This window comes from Paramormyrops kingsleyae, chromosome 23 (genome assembly GCF_048594095.1).
Source record: "Paramormyrops kingsleyae isolate MSU_618 chromosome 23, PKINGS_0.4, whole genome shotgun sequence".
Classification (NCBI taxonomy): domain Eukaryota; kingdom Metazoa; phylum Chordata; class Actinopteri; order Osteoglossiformes; family Mormyridae; genus Paramormyrops; species Paramormyrops kingsleyae.
Window position 1 is genome coordinate 8,294,456 of NC_132819.1, and position 13,626 is coordinate 8,308,081.

Consider the following 13,626-nt stretch of genomic DNA (forward strand, 5'->3'; position numbering starts at 1 on the left):
CCCTCATTAGACCAGGCCAGCAGGGAATTTCCTGAACTTCCAAATGGCTGCTCTGCTCCTGTATATAACAGTAAATGCTGCTTTAGACCGAGGTTCGGAGGCTGCTGGATTGAAAGCTGTTATGACATTTGGTGCAGCTAGACTCCCTGAGACATTCTGCACGTGTTACGTAGCTTAAGACACAAATCAAACCTGAGCTGTAATTTATTTTAATTTCAGTTCCTGAAGGCATCAAAAGCCTTGGATACAAAGTGCAGCCAGGCCTGTGACGTGTTTGTCATCGTACCTGCAGGTGTGAGGATGTCATCTGATTAGATTCTTCATTGATAGTTTTCTTTATGACATCACTCTTCTCATTTGATACTTTGTCTCGATGTTGGACCTTTAAAATAATGACCATTTAATATCTTCCCTCCTATGTGTCAGTGAATTTCAGATGACCTATCCGTTCTCTCATGTAACCAACAATAAAATTAGTGTTTAATTATAGTAATTTGTATTCTTTATCATTCCAATAACTAAGATATAATCAAATAAAAGGAACTGGAAACCACAGGGTAATCTGAACATATTTTTGTGGAAATCCTCCCAAAATACAGGAAATTATATGCCTGAAATGACATCCATTCTCATTACTTTAATTATGCATTCATTAAATGGTGATTCATGGGATAAAAGATAAATTCTGCCACAGGCGGATTACAGCAGTTTTATTTAATTCATTGTTTTGTTTGAGGGGGACCTTCAGAGAGAACTGACTGGCTATGGAATGTTTCACCGTCTGCACTGCAGGTTTTCTTGGCACTCAGGGACATATATAAGGCTCAATGATGTTTATTACCTTATTACTGCTAACACATGGGAGACAAAGATTCCATTGTATAAAAACACTGTCGTACCCTCTAAAGCATTTTATTGGTCATTGTAATATGTATGTGAAGTGAACCCATATTACAATAATTACATCCATGCACTTTTAGTTTAATCTCAAGAACCCTTCGAGGTCAGATGGTCGCTCAGTGGTTAGTACTGTTGCCTCACACCTCTGGTACCAGGGTTCCTGTGCATGTTCCCTCTGTGTTGTCATGGGATTTCATCCGGCTACTCCAGTTTCCCCCCCACAGTCCAGAGACATGCAGCCAGGTGAATTGGTGTCTCTACATTCTCCAGTGTGTGAATGGCCCCATAGTGGAAGTTTGTATCAGAAACAGTAAGTTGTTTTGGATACAATCTCTGTCTCCCTTCACCTTCACAGTTCTTGGCCTTTCTGCACTAGAGGGTGAAGAATAAAGACACCTACCTCATTTTTCCTAAATTGTCCAGCTTAGGTTCCCCCCAGAGTGGCTGCAGAGTGAAAGAGGAGGAGTTACTTTTTCCACTCACATAATTTGCAATTTTTCAATTGGCACCGTAAAAGTCTTTAATGTTTGAAGTTTTGATGTATATTTGTCAATATAGTAAGAGACATTTAAACATTTTTAAAAACTATTATCGTTCCTGTAGCTGCTTTTACCTTTAGAAGGTCACAATACTCTTTACCAGTCTTTAGCAACTGGGTGTCTTAAATCAGTGTTTAGCAAACTGGTCACTGGGGAACCCCAGGCAGTGTGGAGTCTTTGGCAGGGAGGGAGGAAAAACACTGGACCGTCTGGGGGTCCGCGAGGACCGGCTTGGGAAACCCTGCCTTAAATGTTTATGCAGTTTCCTATTAAAGAAAATGCAGTTTTAGGGAAGTGGATTGGCTACAAATTGTTGTTCTGGTCTGGTTTCAAAGGATATATTATCATAAAATTGGGAACAAGGATTTATGAAACAGCTCCTGCAGGTACAGGGTGAGTGAGACGTATCTAACAGCTCTGCGTTCTGGACGGTGTCCTCAGGGAACCCTAAATATCTGTCACCTTTGACCCACCTCCCCAGTTCATTGGTTTATTCGTCTGGATCATAGGGTTCTCTCCCGCCCCTACCCAACAGACCAGCACTGATACGGAACCACACTGAGTCAATTAAGAGTCTTATTCCGTGTCAACAGAATTACTTCGTACAGAGACTCAAGCACCTGGAGGGTCCATCCACAAACACAGGGCAAATGTGCAAATTCTCGACACGCTGGGCCTGTAACCTTGGCACCCTTGGCTGCTGTGTACACTTACAATGAAAAAAGCACGTTTTGTCTTCGTGAAGCGTAAAGCCACTCTGCCTGCCTTATCTGCCGAACCCTGCTCTGCCCCCACCCACCCCAAAAACACTGGCAGCTCTGGCAGAACATTAGAGGATTGTTATGTCTTCCTCGTGGTTATGAATTCCCTGCCGCCTTTGTTCTTATTGTACCTCAACAGCAGAGATAGTCTATCTGTGGAATTTCCGGGAGTCTGCAGTCAGAAGGACATCGTCCGTCACTGTCTTCCTGATAAAACTATACTGCTTGGATGGTTGGGAGCTACAGCAAGATGTCGTTTGCAGCTACTTTACCAAAGAGGAATTGGATCTTCCATGATTTTGTGAAATACCCCCTTGAAACAGAAGGTAATGCTAAGAAGTGAAGTTTTGGGAGGGTCTTTGTCAGCATGACGGCTGCAGCCTTTGCCAGATTTGATTAGCCTTGAGATACGGGGTCATGTCCTGGATGACTGGTAGGCCTGTCGAGTTTTCAAGTTTTGTGTAATTCAAGGGAGATGAGTAATCTGCATCAGCCTGGGTTCCGCTGGCACTCATGAAGATTCAGTTCTGCTCTTACAAGTGCTCAGAATGGAAAATCGAGGGGGTTGTTGTGGACAAATTACCGGCTATTCTGCTTGTCCCTTCAGATCAGCTTCTCCCACCCAATAGGAAATTGTTGGGCCCTTCTCTGTCCGTTTCCATGGATTCTGTCATAATGCAGTTTTTCCACAGGCATCTGAGAAGGCACCCATGGACTGCAAAGGCTCTGGTTCTCCTGACCGGGGAAGGTTTGGCTCGAGAACAGTGGTTCTCCTCAGAGTCTCCAGTGGACTCTGACCCCCCCACTGACCCGCCTTCGAGCAAAGGCCACATTCAGAGTTAGCAGTGAGAGAACATCGAGTCAGGCCAGTGCTGCCTGGAGACACAAACACTGCAGTCTGGAAGGGAAGCTGGTGATGTGAAGGACAAGGGTAACATGGGCCCTTAATGTATTGATTGTGCGTCAATTGTGTGTGTGTATATATATGTGTGTGTATATATTTTATGTTCAATGGGGCTTAAAAATGTAAAAACAGACTGGACCCTATCAAGATAGGTCAACTTATAGAGTCAAAGATCTGAGATGCTTAGTGAGGATGTATTAATTTTGTGTGTATTGCAAGAGTGTCACTAGAGATTTGGTAATAATAATAGATACTTTATTGATCCCCATGGGTAAATTCTCTTTGTCCTCTCGCCTCCCCCCAAGTTGCTCTCTGTATAGAGTGATCTGGCTGTGATGGGCAGCCACCCACAGCAGCACCCATGGAGCTGGGGCTTAGGGGCCTTGTTCAGCAACCCGCAGATGTGCTGAGGCCAGGCTCGAACCAACAACTTTCTGATCAGAGGTTTTTGTGAACAGGGCAGCTCAGCCTTCAGGGGGGGGGGTCTGATTTTGATGAAAATGAATGAGAACACTATAATTAAGATAATATCCATAGCCCCCCCCCCTCCAAAAAAAAAAAAACAGACCTAGCAACACCCCTGATGTCTTATAAAGGAGAAATACATCTGGCGATGAGTTCAGCAGCCTGACACCAAAGGCAGGTGATGAGAGTGACTGACCAAGGGAGGTAATTAAGAGGGTGACTGAGACAGCGGCCTGATCAGGGCTGATCAGCCTTCATATCGTCCACATTGGCGTCTTAATTGCCCCCTGGAAAGCGAGCAAACAGTACTGTATGTTCCCGTGAGGGACATTCTGCTCAGCACATGCAGTGTGAGGGTCTGACCCACATTGCCAGGCTTGGCCACCGATTCTTAGGCACCACATGACGACATGGAGAAACGGGGAGCGTGCTGTCCGGGGGGGGGGGGTGGGTGAAAGAAGCCTTTTTTTTCAAAATGTTAAATATGAAACAAACACTCCATTCTGGGTGCAGTTTCCCTACACAAAGTGACAGCATTCACCATTCCAGAGAGGCCCCATGCGGCTCTCGACAAAGGGTGGGGCGGTGGTTGGTAGGGCGAGGGAGGGGGGCGTTTACTTGGTGTGAGGTTTCTTCTGGGGACTGAAGAATCACGGGTGTTAGGCGGCAAACTGAGGGCTGATAGCAAGCCACATGAGATTCTGCTTGGAGTCAGAGATAGTGGCATCATGCGGGCGTGTTCGGGGGTAGGGGCACGAAGACCCCCTCTACCAAGTGCACACACACAGATAAGGTGTCTATACCTTTGTGGGGGGGGGGGTCGCTATGGGCATACAATACCTCTGAAATACTGCATTTTGTTGTTATTTCTAGAACTCAAGTATTTTATCTATCCCTTTATTTATAGGCTTATAAAAATAAAGTTATAATTTTTTTCCCCAGAAGGGTAGCGTGTGGATCATTGCAGAAGTGAATATGCACTTTATTTTCCATCTAAGATGAATAATATCGATGTTTATGGATTATTGGGGGTGCTTTTTTGTGGAAAATGTTTGAAATACACTCACCTGAAGGATTATTAGGAACATCATACTAATACGGTGTTTGACCCCCTTTCGCCTTCAGAACTGCCTTAATTCTACGTGGCATTGATTCAACAAGGTGCTGAAAGCATTCTTTAGAAATGTTGGCCCATATTGATAGGATAGCATCTTGCAGTTGATGGAGATTTGTGGGATGCACATCCAGGGCACGAAGCTCCCGTTCCACCACATCCCAAAGATGCTCTATTGGGTTGAGATTTGGTGACTGTGGGGACCATTTTAGTACAGTGAACTCATTGTCATGTTCAAGAAACCAATTTGAAATGATTCGAGCTTTGTGACATGGTGCATTATCCTGCTGGAAGCAGCCATCAGAGGATGGGTACATGGTGGTCATAAAGGGATAGACATGGTCAGAAACAATGCTCAGGTAGGCCGTGGCATTTAAACGATGCCCAATTGGCACTAAGGGGCCTAAAGTGTGCCAAGAAAACATCCCCCACACCATTACACCACCACCACCAGCCTGCACAGTGGTAACAAGGCATGATGGATCCATGTTCTCATTCTGTTTACGCCAAATTCTGACTCTACCATTTGAATGTCTCAACAGAAATCGAGACTCATCAGACCAGGCAACATTTTTCCAGTCTTCAACTGTCCAATTTTGGTGAGCTCATGCAAATTGTAGCCTCTTTTTCCTATTTGTAGTGGAGATGAGTGGTACCCGGTGGGGTCTTCTGCTGTTGTAGCCCATCCGCCTCAAGTTTGTGCGTGTTGTGGCTTCACAAATGCTTTGCTGCATACCTCGGTTGTAACGAGTGGTTATTTCAGTCAAAGTTGCTCTTCTATCAGCTTGAATCAGTCGGCCCATTCTCCTCTGACCTCTAGCATCAACAAGGCATTTTCGCCCACAGGACTGCCGCATACTGGATGTTTTTCCCTTTGCACACCATTCTTTGTAAACCCTAGAAATGGTTGTGCGTGAAAATCCCAGTAACTGAGCAGATTGTGAAATACTCAGACCGGCCCGTCTGGCACCAACAACCATGCCACGCTCAAAATTGCTTAAATCACTTTTCTTTCCCATTCTGACATTCAGTTTGGAGTTCAGGAGATTGTCTTGACCAGGACCACACCCCTAAATGCATTGAAGCAACTGCCATGTGATTGGTTGATTAGATAATTGCATTAATGAGAAATTGAACAGGTGTTCCTAATAATCCTTTAGGTGAGTGCATATGCCTCATTACATACAGATCAAGTAAGTTATCTCGATTGCAAAGATAAGCGATTCATATTTGTGCATTATACCCATCCTAAGTCACAAGCCTCAGATTAATTCATGCGAAAATCAACACATTTCGCTTTTGTAAGTTCTAAAGGTTAGCAAACAGATGTTTTTCTAAGCTGTTGTATTAAATATTGAGGCTTTCTGCTAAGTGGTCTTGACTGGTCTTGAAATGAAACCTCAAGTCTCTATGCCTGAGAAAAAATCAAATACATTCCAAGAGGAGACCAAGACCGCAAAAATGTGCTCTTGAGAGTGGTCTCAAGAGGAAGACTGGTCTCAAGTACTACAACACTACTAATTGTAGACTCTGCCGGAGGTTTTGGAGCTAGGATGACTGCTTTGAGGGTAAATCCAGTGTAAAATGTAATCAACTGAGGCTGACACTGGAAGCGTCGGAGATGAAGCTGCTCTCTTATCACACTTTGGTTTTCTTCCTCCAGATGAGCAGACTCCTTATGTGCTGCATCAGGCTGTTCCTCTATAGACAGGATCTGCGCTGCATAGTCATGATCACACAGTGCATCCAGAATCCAGAATTGTGTGTTAGAGAAGAGACAGAAGAAGATGGGATCACAATAAAAGGAAACATGCAGAGATAGTTGGGGGTTCAGAAATCACTTCAGGCTCTGCACCAAAATGTGATAAGCTTAGACCATTATTTTATTCACATTTTACAAATAAGACACGCAATTAATCAAGGTAATAAGTGATAAATTTGTTGATGAGTGCAATCACTAGTAGCAGTCCCACACCTGGTAACGCACCTTTCTTCCACATACAGATTTGAAATGTCCACTTCTTCCTCTTCCACATTAAAGTTACCATTCACATTCAGTTTGTTCAGACCGATGAACGATCTTACAGTGCAGTCCTTGGAAAAGTGTTTGGAGCGACGTCTTGTGTTATCTGTGATCTGAGATGAGAGATGTACTAACATGAGCATTAGCCTGTACATTAATCTTACAAACTTCGGGAGATTATCCAGCTATCTTAGGCATTAGCTTAGCTTGCTTGTTACATTACCTGAAAATAAGGTCCAACATCTCTTTCTATCTTGCCAATCCTCTGGGGACGGGTGTCCAGGTCACCTGGAAATGGACGGAAAGACCACCCTTGGTCACGCTCTCGTCCTTCAGAGCCGGGTACATGACAGTGCTCCATACTGGCATCAATGTATTCTGCAGAATTTGTCCCACCTCAGCTTTGTTTTCATTATCAGAATGGCAACTGGCAGGAAATAAGCGAATATAGATGCAGCCCTAACCATAAGTAACCAAGGAAAATATGAGACTTCAGGCATTTTTAGCTTTTTGATTGCAGTCACAGATTTTTTATAAAATTGTAAAAAAATGTCAAGGTCAAAATAACAGAGTTTTTATCACACTGTGGGGACATCTCGTCCTCTCGATATAATATATACATGACCCCACACACACACACACACACACACACACACACACACAAAGACAACTTTTTCGTGCTGTCAGGAGAACCCTAGAGTGCATAGTTTGGCTAAAGTACTTTCACTAAGATCAAACACTTTGCACCAAGGCAGGTGCCAACTTTTTTGGTAGCAAAAGATGTTCAGACTTTGGCCCAAAAACAGAGAAGAGTTATAGCCTCCGATTCAATCACTTGGAATACAGCTATCGTCTATGGTCCTGCTTAGCTAGCCCCCAACCCCCCCCCCCACACACACACACACACACACACACGCACACCCCACACACACAGGCTGTTTTCAAGGGGAATTCCCTCGTTTCTTCTTGGGGGGTGCGGGAGCAGAAGCAGGAAAACCTGCGCTGGCTTGTCCTTGGAGTGCAGGGAGACGCGAAACACTCGGATCTCTACAGGAGACAGCAAGTCTCATGAACACATGTCAGGTATGCAAGGCGGGGCGAAGAGGGAGAAGAGGGAGAAGAGGGCATAGAGGGCATAGAGGGCATAGAGGGCATAGAGCACAGGTGTCAGACTCCAGTGCTGGGGGGCCAGAGCCCTGCACATTTTTGGGTTTCCCCTCGTTTAACACACCTGATTCAACTACTTGTGCTAATTACCACATAGCAGTTGAGCTGAATCATTTGTGGTGGAACAGGGAAAGAACTAAGTTACACAGGGCTCCGGCCCCCCAGGACTGCAGTTTGACACCCCTGGCATAGAGAGAGAAGAAAGCATAGAGGGCATAGAGGGAGAAGAGGGCATAGAGGGTATAGGTGGAAAAGAGGGCATAGAGGGTATAGATGGAGAAGAGGGAGAGGAGGGCATAGAGGGCATAGAGGGCATAGAGCACAGGTGTCAGACTCCAGTGCTGGGGGGCCAGAGCCCTGCACATTTTTGGGTTTCCCCTCGTTTAACACACCTGATTCAACTACTTGTGCTAATTACCACATAGCAGTTGAGCTGAATCATTTGTGGTGGAACAGGGAAAGAACTAAGTTACACAGGGCTCCGGCCCCCCAGGACTGCAGTTTGACACCCCTGACATAGAGAGAGAAGAAAGCATAGAGGGCATAGAGGGAGAAGAGGGCATAGAGGGTATAGATGGAGAAGAGGGAGAAGAGGGCATAGAGGGTATAGGTGGAAAAGAGGGCATAGAGGGCATGCATAGAGCACAGGTGTCAGACTCCAGTCCTGGGGGGCCAGAGCCCTGCACATTTTTGGGTTTCCCCTTGTTTAACACACCTGATTCAACTTCTTGTGCTAATTACCACATAGCAGTTGAGCTGAATCATTTGTGGTGGAACAGGGAAAGAACTAAGCTACACAGGGCTCCGGCCCTCCAGGACTGCAGTTTGACACCCCTGGCATAAAGAGAGAAGAAAGCATAGAGGGTATAGATGGAGAAGAGGGAGAGGAGGGCATAGAGGGTATAGATGGAGAAGAGGGAGAGGAGGGCATAGAGGGTATAGGGGGAGAGGAGGGTATAGATGGAGAAGAGGGAGAGGAAGGCATAGAGGGTATAGATGGAGAGGAGGGAGAGGAGGGCATAGAGGGTATAGATGGAGAAGAGGGAGAGGAGGGCATAGAGGGTATAGATGGAGAGGAGGGAGAGGAGGGTATAGAGGGTATAGAGGGAGAGGAGGGTATAGAGGGTATAGATGGAGAAGAGGGAGAGGAGGGCATAGAGGGTATAGATGGAGAAGAGGGAGAGGAGGGCATAGAGGGTATAGATGGAGAGGAGGGAGAGGAGGGTATAGAGGGTATAGATGGAGAGGAGGGCATAGAGGGTATAGATGGAGAGGAGGGTATAGAGGGTATAGATGGAGAGGAGGGCATAGAGGGTATAGATGGAGAAGAGGGAGAGGAGGGCATAGAGGGTATAGATGGAGAAGAGGGAGAGGAGGGCATAGATGGCCTGTCCCTCTATTGATGTGTCCCTCTGCAAGGCTGGGTTTGGGACCTAATGTTCAGGGGTGGACTTAAGGGTTTGGCGGCAATTTGGTAACCTCCAGTTAACCTCAGCATGTTTTTGGACTGTAGGGGGGTGGAAACCAGAGTACCCAGAGGAAACCCCATGCTGACACGGAGAGAACGTGCAAACTCCACACACAGAGGTGTGAGGTCACAGTGCCACCATGCCGCCCCTCTAACTTAAATTATCGTATTACTTTATATCCAAATAAGTAACTTCTGGATACTGTGTCTTCATGGGCCCCCTGGCTTTTGGGCGCCCCGGGTGGCTGCCGCTGCTGATGTGGCAGAAACTTTTCACTTTTACCCTTTCTGCTGCCAGGTCATGTGACTCAGCATCCTGGCCTCAGCCAGACACAGGCATGAGCAATCGCTCGCTTGGCGTGAGTGACACAGCAGAGGCGAAAGTCATGTGACCCCGTGAGTCAGGTGGCACATTACACAGCTCCAGAAAGCGGAACATGAAATAATCTAATAGGCACTTTTTGTAGTCAATGGAGTTGTGTTTTCCTTTTGCGCAAAAGGGTTTTATGAAAGAGCTACAGACTGAATTCAAAGAAGTACTTTATTTACCTCAGTTGGGACATAACTGGGCTTTTGTGCATCGGAGTTAACAGCGGTGTGGATGTTTGTGCGCCAGTCTGCGAGCCTGTGTGTGTTTATGCGTTTTTAGGGTTCTGGAAAGCTGTTTGTGACTGGGCTCTGTTTAAAAGTGTGACTTCATTCATTTCGTATACAATCTCTCAGCCGAAAAGGCCGGCGTGCCAGAGCTCATCACGTTACATGATAATTGATAAACTCTCTATTTGCCATTTGCACAAGCACACTGGAATTCCTCTCTTCACCTGCCCCACATAGCTTGGGGGGGGGGGGGTCACAGGCACAGAGACTTAGCCGAGCCACTCACCGCCCCGAAGAGGTACTTACCCCGATGTGATTTGAACACGAACCTTTCTGATCTGTAGTCAGACAAGCTACCGTTGCACAGAGAAACCAAGCAGGTTATGGTTTCTGCCTCATGAGAGCTATAGGGAAAAAAGAGGGCGAATTGGGCATTATGGAAATAATATGCGAGACCCAGATCTTATAATATTCCTTCCAGAAGATTCTGAGGACTGTGGCAAAAGAAAATATATGGGGGGAGGGATGAATTTTGGTGCTTGTATATGTGTATAGGCATTTCCTGATGTTATGGTGCCTTTGTGTGTTAGTTCTCTGTTAGTATTGTAACCTCAAAGTGAACCTTGCAGCACTTGCTGCCAAACCAACAACAAAACAACTACAGCACAGAGTCCTTTCACAGTGTTTCCTCTGACTTATCATCGCTGTCTGCTTCTGTTCAAGGCTGCTGTTGTTTATGGCTTAGCTCCTGGTCTAGGGAGCAGTGCTATGATCGTGGCTGGAGTTCACTGTCGGTGGTTACGGCTGTTAGTCCATGCCAGCGTCCCCTGAAGGCTTTCGCAGAGGTCACGCCGTCCAGACATGCTGTCCACTCCCCCCCCCTTTAGTACGACCGCTCCTCCCTGAGATCACTCATCTTCCATGGCATCTCCTCCGTGGGATCCTCCTCCTCCTCCTTCATCATCCAGAATTTTTTTTGCTAAGCTGACATGTCCGATCCATCACTCCTGGAAGAGGTGCATGTAGGGACGTGACCTCCCCCCAGAAGACACGCCTGGTCCGGGCTCTGGAGAAAGGGCGGCATTGTTGGACTTCAGGGAATCTGTGTCCATGTCTTTGTGAGGGTCCAGCTGAGCACCGATGTATGTGTCAGCCTGGCTGGTCGGAGCGTGTAGGGCCTCATTGTATGGCGGTGATGAGCTCCCTCCCCCACAACGGGGTGAAAGTGGCCATTCATGTGTCATGGTTAGTGTCAGCAAATTGGTGGGCCAGTATTGGGGGGGGGGACTCGCCATGCGGAAAGCCTGACTCACTGGCCACCCCCACATTCGGTAACTGTCTGTCATATAAGCCGCATGCATCCTGTGACTCGCCTGGTCTTGCTATCGCACACGCATACTCATGCATGACGTTTCTCTGACTCAGATAATGAATCAGCTCCCTGAAGCTTTGAGGGGGGGGGTTACAGTGAGATTACAGTAAACAGACTTTCAAACACCAGTGAGTTCCAATGCACAGGGCAGGTGGATCCAGTTTGCAATAGGAATGGAATGGATTCCAGTAGGAAGGATTAAGAGTAATAGCACAGCAGCTGCATGGACACATCAGTGATGGTTCACATGCATTAATACTGTGCAATACAAGCTGTCGACAGGAAGAGATACTAACCCACCTCTGCAAATACACAGCTTGGGGAATACAAGAATTCATATTTTCTGCCTTCTTCTGAACTGAGCTGAATTGGAGACATAATTAATGAAACTAAGAATCAGAATCAACTTTATTCAGCATGTAGACCCCGAGCATAAGGAAGTGGGTTTGGTGTAATGGGTCACTTTAAAGTAAGATACATTATTAAAATAACATAGAGTATTAACACAGAGCAGTGACCAATCAGCAACGCAGAGTATATACAAGTGTCATCACGCAGTTAACAAAGCTTTGTGTATGTGTGTCTGGCGTAGATTAACACGTATTTTTCTAAATGCCCTCAAACTACCCGGTTCTTCCCTGCGCTGCCGTCCCAAACATTTTTCTCTCATATAAACCTCCCTAATAATTACTCCACCTGACATATAGGCGTGTCCAAGATACGCGAGTGGGCGTGTAAAGACAGACGTCTGTCCCGGCTTCAAACACCCCGAGTGAATTAAAAAACAAAAACATCAATAGCACCAGGAATGTCTTACCATGGCTGATTTAAAAACACTTGGGAGGGGGGAGGAATTAGGAATCACTGCTCAGCTCCTCGCCATGGGTGGATGGATAGATACTCACCCACTGTTACCAGCTTTTAGTACAAATGTGCAGTGAGAGAATCAGACATCAGCGACACAGTATTGTAACAATGTGGGTTGTATATCTATGTGTTCCAGTCTTTTGGTGGCATGGTGTGTGCCACTTACGCCAGCAGCATGTGGGTTTTATTCCCAGTCCCCACTGTGTGTGTGGAATTTCCGTGTACTCACTGCATCTTCATTCAGGATTCCAGTGAGTAGCCTACAGTGTTTCCTCCCGGTGTCCAGAAACCTGTATAATTGTCTCCGAATTGCCCTTAGTATGTGAGCATCACCAGATTCCAGGACGTGTCCCGACACTGCACCCCAAATTCCTTTTTTTAGGCTTTCCGACCCCCCCCCCCCCACACTAATGTGGCTCCTCATGGTATTGATCCAAGCTGTTCAGATGGTGACTGATGGGTTAATTGATCGATTCACTCATTAACTAATTGATCCAGAAAGTTCAGAGGGACATCTGTGTGCTACACTGCCCCCCCCCCCCAGCCCCACCCCGCAGAAACCCCTTCCAGTATAATGAAAAAAGAGCACATTATTTCTAAATTGCTTCCAGTTAACCTATCCCTTACCTGTCCGACTCACAGTAAGAGTACTGGGGCCCGTGGGTTAAGAAAAAATGAGGAGAGCAGTGTTCCAATCGGGGGAGATCAGAGAACCCCCCCCTCCTCCTCAGCTGACAACTCGTACCATCACCACTCTTCCCCATGAGTCGAGAACTTATACCCACCAGGAGAACCCCCCCCCAAGACCAGTTGATGCCCTAGTCTGGAGGCAGGGGGGATAGATGCCTCAATTCTGGACCCTGGGACCTGCTGTTGTTAGGTTACATCTCTAGGTGTGTGGAGTTTAAGCCAAGGGAGGTGAGTTCCTTGGTAAGACCCCACCTAGAATCAAGGGCGTAACTTTGGCTGGAACATTGGGGGGGTCAAGGTCTCCACCCATTACGGGGGAAGCATGATTATTGGGGGGGTTGTATTAGCTGGTTTTGATTTATTGGGGGGGCTACAACCCCCCTATCCCTCCCCCCCCCCCCCCGTAATTTACGTCCATGCCTAGAATATTGTGTGAGGAGAGGTTAGCTGAGCTTGGTCTGTTTAGCCTTGAGCAAAGGAGACTAAGGGGGGACATGATCCAGGTATATAAGATTCTATCAGGTCTGGATGCTGTTCAACCAAATAGTTATTTCAGTATTTGTTCAAATACAAGAACTTGTGGCCATAGGTGGAAATAAGCTGGAGAAAATTTAAAAACGGATTTGAGAAAGCGTGTGTGTATGGAATAGTCTTATTGCTAGTGTAGCGCAAGCTAAAACCCTGGGTTCCTTTAAATCAGAGCTAGATAAGATTTTAACAACTCTGAGTTATTAGTTGAGTTCTCCCCAAACAAGCTTG

General features: G+C 46.3%; 1 long non-coding RNA gene across 1 annotated transcript; it reads right to left on the minus strand.

Annotated features, from left to right (window-relative positions):
- Window positions 1-6,543: 6,543 nt before the first annotated feature.
- LOC111859744 (uncharacterized) lies at window positions 6,544-7,191 on the minus strand. The gene is made up of 2 exons (XR_002841885.1): window positions 6,930-7,191; window positions 6,544-6,819 (listed from the first exon to the last, which is right to left on the minus strand). It is a non-coding gene; the product is annotated as an uncharacterized lncRNA (long non-coding RNA).
- Window positions 7,192-13,626: the final 6,435 nt, after the last annotated feature.